Raw genomic sequence first — 15,010 nt, 5'->3', positions numbered from 1 at the left:
ATTTATTACTTTAAAGAAGACTTCTGTGGTTTAGATGTAAGTTTTTATGATTCATCCACTTACTCTTTTATTTATTCACATAGTTTCACTCTGCACCCTTAAGCTATCACAGATATATGATGGTACTTAACTGTGTTCATCCACCAGAAATGCTTATTGAAAATTAAAATGTTCCTGTTCGTTTCTTTCTGGAGATATGCACATTGAAGATTAATAGATTAATTTCTATTACATGAGAAGAAAAAAGACCTTGGTAGTACAGCAAAATGCTTAAATTAATACTTCTACAACCAGAAATCCACCTGAAGCAGTTAGTTTGGGTTTTAATGGCTGTTCCACTTTAGCCACGACCAGCTCACTAACAGTCCTAGTACTTGAACTTTATCTTCATTATTGGTTTAATGAACTGAAGAAAAAAAGATCAAGCTAAATGTATGTAAACCTTCTGTGAAGATGTGCTGAAACTCATTAAAGGTAAAGTTTACCCCATAAAACAAGGGGTAAACTGCCTTATATGGCCTTTGCATCGGTGAAGCCTGTTCCCGCATTTTCCTGGGAAAGGAAGAGCAGAGGCAGAATGAGGGATCCCACAATGAGGGATCATACCCCATTAGAAGAGTAGATGAAGGATGTTTTCATTTTAACACATCCCACTGCAGTATGTTTGTGCCTGCTGAGTGAGTGGAACAGACAACAACACTAGATAGGCTGTCCCCAGTCCTCTCCTGTCCTCAAGGCTGGCCTCAAGAGACTGCTGAGAGTAGTCTCTTATTGCCTCTGCCTCCTTGCTGAAGCAGTGACACTTGCACACCCTTCCCTTACAGAAATGGACCAAGCAATTTGAGGGGCAGAACCAGTGCCAAAGCCTCTGGGGAAGAAAAGACCCCACAGGATGTGAGCACCCTGCAGTTGCCCAAGGCTACCTGTCTGCTTGCATTTCACTGTCTGACTAACATCTTCCCTGCTGTAAAGAAAGGAAGAGAAGTCAGGCTGAGGCTGAAGTTCACAGACCTCCCTGCTCTTTCATGGCTGAGGGAAGCTGCATCACAACTTCAGTCTCATGGAGCAGCATTTGCTCACTTTCCTTTCTCTGCTGAAGCTCAAAGGGAGAAGTTGTGACTGCAAGGGAATACGAGAGAAGCACTGCCTATAAGGCAAGTATGGCAGAGAAATACAACCTAAATTCACCACCTACTGAATCTGTGGTCCTCCTGCACATGTAGATGTGGCATTGCCACTTTGGGCTTTAACCCAGCCTGCTCTCCACAGCCTCACCAGGTTTGGGCTGGGAGAAAGGAAAGGAATATTTGTCCTAGCTACATGTTTACCCCAAGGACAGGATGCCTTTCATCTTGAAAGACAACAGCACATTGTTTGCTTTTGAACTTTCTTAATTAGGAATTGAATGTTGGATGTCTTCATCTGCCAGTGAATTAATTTCTGTCTGAGTTAAAATGAAGTTAGCATTGTAGATGACAGTCCAAGGCTGGGTTCAATATATTGGGTATGCAGCAATTGACTGTGAAACCCTTACCCTGGAAATAAGTTTTGGTCCCAGACATTGTATGTTTCCAAGTATTTCGATGGTTGAATACCTCACATCCTGTGACAGTCATGCACTGTCTTCTTGTGTCAAATAAGGAATACTGGTGGACAACCAGAAAGGGGTTTGTTCTTCTTTGAGTTTCTCTAGCCCAGTTGCATAAGATTAGTCATTACAGTCTTATACTAATAGAGTTTTTACCAGAAGTATAAGTCTTCTTTTGCTTCAATAGTTTGCCTGCTGCCCATGGGCAAATAAAATTGGGAAGAGGAAATGCCCTTCTTAGTTCCAGGATCAAAATATAGAGAACAATGGGAAGAACTGAATACTTTTCCATATTTTTATGGCTTGCCCTCAGATCTAGCATTGGGACTAGCAGTCGTGGGCCATGTTAGAAACAAAGGTAGGTAAAATATCCTAACTACAATATGGAAATGGTTTTGGTAGCTTCATAGGAATCGCACCAAACTACACAGAGGGATCATGATACGTGTTTGCAAGTGTTAAATATGTTAGAATTCAGTGCATCTCTCTTCTCTGCACGCACATTCATCACAGCTGTGAAAAAGTGACATTAGTCAGAAGTTCAAGACTCATGCCCAGCATTCCCAAACTGGCAAGTTTTTAATTACATTAACATTCACATTTGCTTGCTTCCATGTTCCTAAAATGAAGATTAATTTTCATTATGCCAAAGTTCTGAATGTCACAGGATTTCTGTAGTCATCATTCACAATACTTGCCAAGAAGTCTTAGTGAAAGCAATTCCAGCTGTGATGGAATGTGTGTATGGAAGTCTGGAGGTTGATGAGGAATAATTGCACAATCCCAGTGTCTTGATATACATAACTCTGTAAACGCTCTGCTTAAATTTTGAAGTAACAATGTGATTTCCAAAAACCTTAATGCATGTTTTGTTTCTAAATAGTGGTTTTAGTCAGTATAATAGCTGGAGGTATACTAGCAAGTAGAGAAAGTAAGTTGCTATAAACTGAAACAAAAAATAGTTGAAAGTTCTGAGTTGCAAGAATTGTGCTCTGTGGTATAATTTGGGCTGAGGGGGATTCATGATTTACAATAACAATAAAGAAAAGAACTTAAAATGCTGTAGGTGCTTTATTAATATAGTTTGTTTGTTTTTTTTATTATGCATATGAAGAAAGATGGATTATCTCATAAGCATCCTTTCCTAAAGACTGGGCAGTAACTGAACAATGAACTATGAACAAGGCAGTGGCTGCAGCAGCAGGTAGGAACAGGAAAATTACTGTTGTGCGGGACAAGAAAATAAACACCTTGGATTGAGGAACATCTGAGACTGCATTGCTGATGTGGCTTCCAACCTTTCTATGCAACTGCAGCTGCGTTCCTGTTTTTTCTTGTTTCTCGTTGAAGCTGTACTACAAGGAATCTTAACAAGCTCTTGAAGTCCAAGTGATAGCAAGGTAACAGAATGCTTAACACTACACCACCACCAGGTGTTGACGCAGGAGCTGCTGTTTTAGCCCCCATGAAACCTTTCTAGAACATGGATATTCTCTGTCAATTTTTTCTCAAAGAGAAAGTCTAAACGCCGGTGGTGGTGTCTCAAACACCCAATCTCTCCATGAGGACAGGGCTAAAAGAGCCTGTGTTCTGCTAAAGCTTGGATGTGCTGCCAGTGAAAAGTTCAAACTTAGTGCCAATGGCACTGAGGCCTTTCAGCTAGAGCTGTGGAATTTACTTGTCTCAAAGCCAGTCTTAGGCAGACATGGGCTGTCTCTGTGGTTGTGTGAAACCCCACGTAGCCCAGGCAGCCTTCACTCCATTGAGTTACATCATCCCATGAAACTGCCCTGCACTGGAATTTGTTCTGAGCTGACAGAAAGGTAGTTCAGCTCCTAAATTACCTTGCTCAGATCTGGGTGAAGAGAAAGGTGCTGCAGGTAGTTCTCATGGGGCCACCTGCATGTGCCTTGTGAGGCAGGGACTCATGCTTCCTGTGCTTGCTCCGAGTGACCCTTTGGCAACACTGAACTCCCACAGATGCTTCACCCTGGGGTTGTGGATGCTAGGTAGATACAGAACAAGGAAGTCAGAAGGCAGAGCACTGAGGAAGTGGAAAGACATGGCTCTGGTCTGAAATTGTGCAGTAGAAGGAAGACAGAAATTGGACATGTTCCTGGATTAACACTTGGGAAGTAGATGATTACTTAATTTCTTTTGTATTGAATAATTTAGTGAATAATTTAGCACCACATTTCCTAAGTGTAGCTTACTTTCACAGGCAAAACCACAAAAAGATGGTTGATTTTCAGACATCAAGTTTAACCACCTCTCAGTTATTGACAGCAGTCAAGTTCAGCACTGACCTGCTGCTGTTGCACCCCTTTTGCTTTGCCAACACAAATTCTGCATCCTCTAGACAATGCAGAAGTGCTCACTGCTCAAAGGAGATTTGTGCTCCTCCTGTACTGCATCCCCTACTTTGTGCTGTAACCGGTTAGAAAGCTTTCAGTAAGATTCTTCTCTGTGTATTTATTTCCTTGGCCCTGCAGATAGCAGAGGATTTCTGTTCCTTCCAGGCTGCCCCTTCAGCAGAGCCTCTGTCAGAAAGGGTCATCTGTCCATCCCCCTGCCTTGCGTCTGCCTGCCCTTTTGCTTGCATTACTGTGAGGCAGGCAAAAAGACCTGAAAGCACAAGTTTGAAGAGGTAATGAGACATCATTTTCAACAGCAATACAATCTTAGATCAGCTTAAACTGACACAGAAATAACACCCTCTATATCTATGTTGAGTTATTCCCAGATACTTAGCAGAATTGGTCCATTTAACCTATGATTTTGTTTGCAGGAAAGATCACACCCTAACAATATGAAGTTAAGGTTTTGATCTGTCCATTACTGACAACATGCTGGTTCATGACTATTTCACCAATTATCTTCCATCAAGTATGTGCTGTTCATGCCTAACCAGAGTACCAGCATTTCATTGACCCCCCAGCACTGCAGCCCCTGTTACCAGCAGGGGCTGTTGAGCATGTTGACACTGATGGAGTTCATCGCAGCCCCATCTGATACTCAGCAATTCCCATGCACACAGGGACTGCTGGGACTGCCTGGGTCAGAGCTAAGTATTAAAGCCCACTGTTGGATCGTGATTACTCTGTGCTGGAAGCAATCTCAGCTGCTGGCTGAGAATCATTTTGTGCTGCTTGAAGGAGAAGAGGAATTTATAGGGAAGGTGTATATTTTGAGCATTTGGACAGAGCAGAGAGGGAGACTGTAAAAGAGACATCATAAAATCATACCTTTATTAAGTAATTTAAGAGTAATTGATTACTTACAAGAAGAGCAAGAAAACCATTTTAGGAGCCTTTGTTTTCAATTCACTTGTATCTGGCAATCAAAAGATATAATAAATCTGTGTGGGGGCATGACTGACAGACTGACTTGCATTATGACTTGCTGGAATAGCATAAATGTTTGATATAGGCATAGTTTACCTATGTTAAAAACTGTAAAATATATGCGGACCTTGTGAAATCAGTGGCAAGCACTCCATGCTGGTTGGACACAAACTTCTTGTATCTCAGGAGATGCCCCAAGCCTGAAACCACAAACTGCTACCATTTGGCCTTGTAAAAAGGTAATCGGCACAGTCTGTTTGAAATAGATCTCACAGGACTTCTTAAAGTTTCTCATAAAAGCACTTATCTCATCCCTGGAGCCTGTTTTGGAGAAATAAATTTACTTAAAATGTATGCTAAGGATTTCAAAAATGCAGATAAATACTAAAACACTCAGTGTCACAAACAGGGAGAGGTAGTTGCAGTATGTTTTCCAAGATATTTGGGATTCAAATATATACCTGGTGAGGTCTACAGACGTATCACAGTGAGCTGAAGCCCTCAGAAGTAGATTACAAGCTATTCAGGGACTTCAGAAAATCCTTCTGGATGCATAATCAGTTTCTTTAGGAACCCAGTGCTTCCAGAAATCTTGCCCACCTCTCATATCTGCAAATGCCTATACAATGCAAGAAACACCCCCAAGGCAAAGGAAATTAATTTTCTGTAAACCAGTTCCTTCTTATAAGTGATTTAGATGAGCAGCGTGACTTTTAGTATCTGAGCCATTACTGGTAAATAGTTGAGCTTCAGCCTTCAGGATAGTAAACTGTTTTTGAAATATTCCAGCCATCCCTGTTTACAAGAACATTATTTTTTTATTTTTTACTCTCTTAAAAAAAAAAAAAAAAAAAAAACAAACCAAGCAGCACAGTTTTTCCTTTGCAAAAGGATCAGTACCATATTGCAAACAATAATTGCATAAGTGAGACCTTGAAGGTGAATGCAAATATAAAGCCACTTAATGTGATTTTTGTTCTACTTGATTTTATTGGTTTGTAAGAATTATTTTTGGTTTACATTTTGGCTTCATTTCTCTCTCTTCATTTGCTGTGCCATCAAAAGTTTTCTTTCCCTTACCATTATATCGTTAGCAACCTCCAAAAACCTCTTAATGTAAAAGTTCTGCCCCCACATTAATGTCTAGTGACAGATAATTGCAATGAGTAGTCAGCTCATAATCCTTATAATTGTGTCCTGGGAAACTGACTGCTGAGCTAAACCATGTGGCCTAAAGCTACAGAGCTACAGATTTCTTTGCCTCCAACAGCTGGTGAGCACTGAGCGAGACAACTACAGAAAAGATCTTTTTTATGAAAAGCTTTCTTGCCTGTTATGTTGGGAGGTTATCACAAAGACCTGCAAAATCAGAATTGGTTTAGTAGCTTAACTAATTGTAATAGGGAATAAAATCCTGGATTCCTGCTGGTTTTGGTCTTTGGTAATGATCTGTGATCCTGGATGGAACTGAGGTAGAAAGTGGCACCGGGCTGACTCTGTTAGTGAGAGGCACTTTCTGCTCAGCCACCAGCCAAAGCCAAGAATTATTAATGGACATGAACAGCAGGGCCAGATGGCACTGCCTCGTTTATAGGGACAGTTTTGGCTAGTGAACTTCAAACACTGCAACTACGCTGTTCCCAACCTGAACCACAGGCTAGCTGAAGTACAGAGGAAGCTGAGAAAAAAAGGGGTATGAGCTGCAGAGGAGACAAATTAATAGGTCATTCTTGCTTGATAGACTTTTTATTTAGGCACATCCATATTAGGATGAGATTTTTCCACACTACAAAGATGCTTCAGACTAACTTGTTTGTATCTACTTGTTTAGAGAAAGGAGAGACACAATTTTAGCTGACACGGCTTAGCTATTTCCAAAAGTGAGACAAATTCTGGAAACCTTTGTCCAAAAAGCTCTGTCATGTTAGAGCTCATGGGCCAGCTTAGTCCTGTTCGTTGTGTGTAAAAGACTTTTTAATGCCTAACCTGCATGAGGCGTACCAGCAATTGTGTCGTATAAGGCTTTCATTTAGAAGGTGATCATATGCTGTTCAGCATGACTTCACTTCTTGGCCAACTCTCCAGCTTTATTTCACTCTTTGAATAATGTTAAGCCATAATGACTGCTGTCTGGCTTTTTCGTCTCACAGTATTGCTCTTGCTGACTAAATGTCCAGAAGACAAGTTTCCTTCCTACCTCACCTTACTGCATTGAACTTAGCAAAGGTATTTTTTAAAGGCTGGTGTCAGCTCAACACCTTTCCTAAAAACCACAGGAGTGCTTCTCAGAGGGAATTGGTGAAAAAAGGTCTACTGATTTCCCATGCAAAAGTGTTGGAGACGAGCATCTCATACCAAGATGCCTTTGTAGTCTTTGTGCAATGAGGGATAAAACACCACTTTCCCTCCCTAGGTAAAGGCATCCTTTAAGTAAAACAATACTCTTTGGTGGGGGAAGTCCGGGTGAGGCAGAGGTTTTGTTCTCTTATTTTAGTATTAATCTCCAATTAATACTAAAATAATTGGAATTTCCAAGCTAAGTATGCTTTGCTTGGAGCAAAGTAAAATTTTCTTTTTTAAAAGGAGATTGACACATCTTGATAACATCAAGGTTCTATATGAATTTTGTGGTGCTGAAGCTTTTCGCCACAAAGTGTATTATCTGATTACTGAAGATCACAACCTACTGGAAAAATCATCCTATAGTGTAGGAAGGACAAGGAAATGGAGAGGAGGATTTGGGAAGTTACACAACGAAGGAGCTTTTAATTCCAAAATCTCAGTTACCTCAGAGAACGATACCATATCATGCTGCTTAAAAACAGACTCTATTGTCAGTAAAGAGTTACCCTTAAAACTTCATTTTAACTTGATTTCTGGGATAATTGCAAAACTAAGAGTGTCTATTTTTAATATACTTCCTCCCACCAAAGAAATCCCTCAAGAATGGGAACTAGCACCTGTTTATAGGTGAAATTAGTGCTGATTGCAGTAATGCTTCATGCCAAACTGCTACATAAAGCTTTCTCAAGTCTCACAAATTGATAACTATTTGTAACTCAGTGGCCTCTGAAGGTCTCTGGAGTAACACAAAGCATTATGGCAGGATTACCAAAGTCTACTCAGATTTCTTCCTATGAGCGAGAGAAAAAGAAGAACATTATTCTCCACTATCTATGACTTATACCAGACAATACTATGTAATTTTTATTATGAAGAGTTGACCATGGGCTAGTCAGGCTCTATTAGGCTGTACTGGACACCAGCACGTACAGGAAACTGTAGAAATGGTTCTGGATATAGGAATGCAAAAGGACATGCAAAACAGGAGGAACAATGGGGCACGTAGAAACAAGACAAAACACATACAGCAGTAATTTCTGTGAATCTGCTGCTCTTCCAGAGTTCGGAAGAGAGAACATCCTGCCACCTGAGTGGCCTGAGCCAATGTGTGTTTGTGGGTCAACTGAAAGCTTGAGGTCAAAAAATCAGGCATTGGGCACTTCTGGTCTTTGTATTACACATATTACTTTGTCAGTTTTCAATGAAACAGCTTCCATGATTTCACTGTGTGTCTGCTGCTATCACTGGGTTAGGATTCATGCTGGTGGGGGGCTTAAGGTGCTACAGTGTCCATCCATCTGCCAAGAGTTACCAAGCATGCTGGCTAGGTCAGCAGAATGGGCAGTGCCTCTGCTTCTCACCCGCTACAGTTTGTTGCTGAGAATCTGTGAACAAGCTGAAATCAGCAGTAGTTTATGTCCATTTGGGGTATTGAACTACTAGGGCTCTGGGAAAGATAAACTGCTTCTGCCACTGGGACAGTAATGTCTAGTAGAGGCACCAGCCTTCCTAGGGCATCTTCTATGAGAAAAGTCCTTAAATCACAGCCACCACAGCCTCCTGAGACTGCAAGGCAGAGCCATAATTCTCATGCAACTCGGGCTTTGGCCAGAGACCCACAGAGGTCAGCAGGAGCGACTGTTGTAACAGGATAGGGGACAGGAGATTAGAAGAACATCCCAAGGTATTGTAATTAAGTTGGAAACCAAAAGCCCCAGGACACATGAACACGTACACACACATGTTCTTCTTCCAGCTTGAGTGGATGTGCTGGTGTTGTCGGTGAACTCTAGCCAGCGAATCCATGCCCAGGGAAAGCAAGCAGATGTGGCACAGGTCATCTGGTCAAGCAGCAATTTCTATGCTGCTCCAGGAAGACCCTGCAATCCCCCAGAAACTTATGTTCAGCCTTGGTTTATCTTGCTCATTTATTCTGTGTTATGCTGTAAAAGTAGTGTACCTATCCATCACTAGCTGTGTATAACCATATGGATAACCTCTGACGGAAGCTGGCATAGCAACAGAGCAGGAGGCAGGATATTGCTACAGCTGCAACAGAGGAGGGAGGCAGAAGAGAGAGGACTGGGCTGAAGTCTGGTTTCTTCACCCTGAGGTGCTCTAGGCAGTCACAACCCTCTCAGCAAATCTGGCTGTGCTGCTTACCCTATATTTCTCCACATCCACAAGCTGCTTTTAAAAGCAGCATTTGGGAAACAGCTTGTGGTCATGTGTGATTAAAAGAAACAGTGGGTCCTGTATTCATGCCCACCGGTGACAGAGGAAAGGATGCATGTATGCTCTGAACATTTCCTTTTCTTGCACAGCCACTGTAATGTGCACAAATAGTTCTGTACTCAGGAAAACAAAGGAGCAAGCTCTCCCAGTTTGCAAACCACAGCAGTTCTGCAAGGAAACTGTCTTCATAGATGCTCCTTCAACACTCCCTGGAGACATGTGCCTGATGGAGGGAGTTCTTGCAACATCCGAGGACAGGGCAGGAAGTCACAAAACATGCACTGTACCCCCTTGATCTCAGGATATTGCGCTACTCCAAAGTCAGGTTGTAGCATGGCATTTGGGTGTATAAGTCACCCTAAAATGTCTCTATGGGTTTCAGAACACCAGTGGGGTGGCCAAAAACGTTTTCAGGATGAGGCTGCTTACCCATGAGCTGTTCTTTCTTTTAGTCAGCAGCACTGAAATGCAGCCTCTGCACAGAGGTTTCAAAGAGAGATTGGCAATCTGAGATGTAAGGTAGCAGGCTGCTTCAGCACAAACTCCTCTTCTCTGTCTTTTAAGATGAATCAAGTTAGTTTATGGCATGTTTTTCTGGACCAAGGACTATCTTCAGCTCTGTTATTTGACATTATGACCTCTTGTGTGAGACATTTGCCAGCAGCAAACAGCCTAGTGCTCCCTATGTATGAAGCAGGTATGACCCTGTTCCTTTCAGCCACAAGCCCAAATGATTCTCATTTAATGATTCTGAGTAGATCTTAAAATGCTGACAATTTTAGAGGTAAGAATCAGCATGCAGTTGCTGTTATGGAGACAGGTCAATCTGTAGCTGAATTATTTTCTCCTCCACAGGACATCTCTATTTCTTAGAGCATGATACCTCCATCTGGAATGTGGGCTGAGGGCAGCTCAGATTAACAAGACTGTCTTTGCCCTAACAGTGATCGGATGGTGGTAGTTCATCTCCAGCTGCTGTGCTGGAAACAAACAATCCCTTCACTACCTGCAGAGCTTTTGTATATGTCTTCCCCTTGTGCCTGGCTCTTATTTAGAGTCAGGCTTCTTTATGCTGTTGCAACTACTCACAGTCAGCTTAAATTTCACTTGTGACCACTTTTAAGGTAGTTTTGTGCTGTCAGAGAGGCCCCAGAGGCTGGTAGCAACAGGACAAAAGCTAAATGTGACCTTTGCAACACCCAATTTACAAGAACTTCTCTGCCTTGGAGCAGAGACCTGTGCACCTATCCTCCTTATATTGTTGAGTTAATAGCATCTATTCTAGCCTGACTGAGGAGCAGCAAGTCACCTACAATCAGCCAATTTTGCAACTTGCTGCATCAATTGAGTCAGCCAATGCTTTAGGCACTCACCAAGGGCTACAGGGCAGAAGATCCATCTGCCATCCAGAGCATCATCACAGGGGAAGGCACCTTATATCCATGCCTTATTAAAGAAAGACCCAGAGGATAGCAGGAGCTGTTCACTGGTAGTAGCATTTTGCTTCATTTTGTATGTTTGTTTATTTCTGCAGTTACTGCACACAATACAGTAGCAATCCTGAGAGTCCTCATGAATCAAAGGCATCTTCTCAGCTGAATGCCCCATTGAAACTGTAGAAATTTGCCTCCTCTACATTTTGGTGAATCTTAGACTCTTTTTGAGCAATGAAACAACTTCCACAGGGACATTCAGCCTGTGGGAAAATTGTTGAGCAATTGTCCCTCTCCTAAGCAAACATTGTGACCCTGCACCACTGCTTTCATTGTCAGCTGCTGAGTTGTGTGCTGTGCCTTGTCCCATCATTCTAGCAGGCACAAGTAATGATGAATGGAAGAGGTTCATCACTTCCCTTTGGCAGAAGTACCCTCAGCTCTTGGATTTCACTGAGGTTTGGCAGAAACAAAGTGCATGATCACTTAGCCCAGCCAAAACAGAAGCACCCTGTGGCACGTGGCAATGCCCAGTGCATGAGCCGCATTTTGCGTCAGACAAGGCAGACCCAGGCACCTTCAAGACAGCGACAGCCAGCATGTCAGAAGCATCATTTTGGCTGCAGCTGGAATTTAAGTGCTGAAGCCTATGTCTGCTTTCATCTGCTGGACAGAATGCAAATCCAATCCCTGTCCCCTTTTGGATAAGTATGCATCAATGCCCCATCTTGTGAGTATTCAGAATTTTGTGTCAAATGTCTACACAAAATATGAATAAATGGTAAGCTGTATGCCTAGGAACTGAAATGGTCAAAATGCCCTAGAGGCATAGCTTAAAATGAGCTACCCTCCCTCAGTACTTGCTGCGTGCACATGATCAGGTATTCTTCATTTTCTGTTACAAGATTTCCCTGCTTTAATTTTCTCTTTGCTGTTGAAACCTATTAAAAGCAAATGATGGAGCAAGCAACTAGAACTTACAGGTGTGATGTTCTGTTGTTTCCATAATCAGAAGAAAATAAAGTCTGATGGATCATGTAATAGAAAAATGAAGAAAATCCAAGCACCATCTCAAGCAATATTTGCTTAATTAAATAAGATGGCATTGATGACAGTATTCCTTGTTGCTGGTCCTTTACAATGTGATAAGAACTGCATTATGCACAATAGAATTCTGATGTGTGTTTTTTAATATGCTTTTAATGAAGAAATGTGCTTTAAATGAGTGCGCTTCTTGCTCGTAGATAGAAATAGTGGGAGGAAATGGCTTTGGGGCTGGGGGTAAAGGAGCATCTTCTATGTGAAAAGGAAAAGAATAAAGGGATCTTTTATGCAATGGGACATTTGGGGCTTCCATGTCCTTTTCCACAAGCTGCACAGATCTCTGTGTAACCAATACAGTTTCAAAAGACCTTCTCGTTATGAAATCTAATTTCAAATTAGTAAGAACATATTCAACTGCTGTTGCATTTTGAAAGGCACTCTTAGAGATCATTTTGCAACCATGTTGTCCATTGGTTATATTCTTGCAGACCGAGGGCTCTCATGTGCATATATCCGTGGACATTTACATGCATAAGGTAGTTGCTTCTAATGTATTCTTTTTGGCTGATGTAAGTGGGAAACTGAAGCAAAAGTGTGTGCTGGAATTTCTTAATAAGGTTCAAAGGGATTTTAGTTATAGATGATATTTTGAATACATATAAATATATAATATCAAACCCAAAACTTGTTCTTTTATAGTAGCTTCATTGTCATTGCTATGAATTTTACCACAGGGGGTATATATGCAGAAGTGGAAAATTCATAGTACATTGCCTTCTCTGTTGGAACTGTTGTCTCTCATTATATAAATAACTGAAATGAACTGTTGAAAGACTGGGTGTGTAAAGAAGGCCATCTTTTTATTTTAATGTAATCCTTTTTACTTTCTTTTTCCTGTTACACAGGAAAACTATGTCTGTTGAAATCCTTTCTGAATCTTTTCCCTGGTGTCTTGGTCACCTCGACTTTGGAATAAAGCAGAAATCTGCTGCAATTCATATTCTACAGACTCTTGTGCTAATTAATCCCAGCCCCAAACAAAGCTAAGTAGAGAAAGAAGCAATGAGTGAAAACAATAAAACTAATACTTAGGCAAATAGCGAAGGACATTCCCTGGTGGTTGGCAAGTTTAGCATACAGCTAATTTTTTCTTCTCTGCATATCACTTTTTGCTTCCCTGATTTATTCATCTTCTCATTTCTTCTAGAAATTCTGGACTGAGAGCAAAGCACAAATACAACTGTTCAAGCACACTGTTTGTGTGTGTGAGGTAAACCTCACACTTGTATGGGGATGCTTCACTATGCCACGGTACGTGATGATACATGCCTAGCTCAGTCAGAAAACTGAAGGGTGTTTTGATACAGATAGATGTGTGTTATGATTTATCCCAACCATACCTACGTATCTTCCCTGGGAAGTGAAAATTAAATGTCTTTATTTATTATGCTTTTCTCTTTTACAGACCCAAGCAGCTCTGCAGGTAAAATCACAAACGACCACATTTGAGTGGACAGCACCAACCTAGGAGACCAAGCTGGTGTTTCCAGATCTCAGGGAGACTTCTCAACACCCCACCTTCAGGGTAATCCCATCCTGATCTCTTCCTTCCTTCCTCTACCCTTGATGTAGGGATTTCAGAGTGTTTAGGCAGTTCATGAATATTCAGGCAGCAAAATATAACTAAAAAAGCTTTCTACGCTGAGATTGTTGCAGTAAGTCTTTCTTGACACTGTACAGCCAAGATACACCCCAACAGAAAGCCTCTACCCCAAAGAACTGAATGCAGAAACAGTGTCCTTGGCATATGTGGATGTGGTGGATAGTGCATGGGGTTCTGGTTACAGCTGCTGGTACTGCAGTATAGCACTTAAAAAATAATTGGAGCAGGTCTCTGTAGCATAGCTCTGCTCAGTCCTGACGTGCAACACCCATTATAGCTGATGGGAGAGCAAACTAATGGAGAGCTGAAGAAGCATGCGGATAGAAGAGATCTTGCAATTTTGGGGAACCCAGAATACCCTGCTTCTCCTTTCTTGCAAATGACAAACAAGATGTTTTCAAACATAATGGACTTAAAAATGTCAGGTGTAATCAAGGGTGAGACTGTGAATGCAAATGAACTGGTTTGATAAGTGCAATCTAAATACCGAAGCCAAATTACAGCCTCCCTGTCACTGCAGCTCTGCCGCGTGAGGCAAAAGCAGCACAGAACCCTGAGAGGTGAGCAGAGGATGCACATCTTCTCACTGCAGCTGGGGCACAGGCAGCCCTTGAAACCTGGAAGGGCAAAGGGCTGCCATTAGGTGTGGTCATCCAGGAGGGAAAGCTGTGATAAAAGTGCAGGGCAGTTGAACTGAAACAAAAAAAAACCAAATATCTTCCTGATGTTTTCTTTAATTAGTGGCTCTGTCTTCTCAAGTTATTGTTGTCCTGGGTTCAGCAGTAGCAGTCATTTTTCCCCTTCTTGGTAGCTGGTGCAGTGCAGTGTTTTGACTTTCAGCTTGGGAACAGAGCTGATAGTGATGTTTAGGTTTGGCCAAGGACTTTGTGAGCCTCATGCTCTGCCAGGGAGGAGGGGAAGCCAGGAGGAAGTAGAGACAGGACACCTGACCCAAACTGACCAAAGAGGTATTCCATACCACAGCACGTCATGGCCAGGATGTAACTGGGAGGGAGCCGGAAGGGCTGGAAGACGGCAGGGTTGGAGGAGGTATCGGTCAGAGCTTGGTCGGGCTGGGGGGGCGAGTTATCGGTCGGCTGGTGGTGAGATGATGTATTCTCTTCCCTTGTTATTTCCTTTATCATTATTATCACTGGTGGTAGCAGTAGTGATTTGTGTTATACCTTAGTTACTAAACTGTTCTTATCTCAACCCGTGGGAGTTGCATTCTTTTCGATTCTCCTCTCCGTCCCTCCGAGAGCAGGGGGAGGGCAAGAAAAGGGGGGGGAAGTGAGCGAACGAATTACCTGACTGGGTTTAAACCACGACAGTTCTTTTGGCGCCCAACGTGGGGCACGAA

Source organism: Pezoporus occidentalis, unplaced genomic scaffold (genome assembly GCF_034315485.1).
Source record: "Pezoporus occidentalis ecotype Australia unplaced genomic scaffold, CSIRO_AGI_Poc_V1 ctg15, whole genome shotgun sequence".
NCBI classification, from domain to species: domain Eukaryota; kingdom Metazoa; phylum Chordata; class Aves; order Psittaciformes; family Psittacidae; genus Pezoporus; species Pezoporus occidentalis.
Note: the sequence above shows the minus strand (reverse complement) of the source record.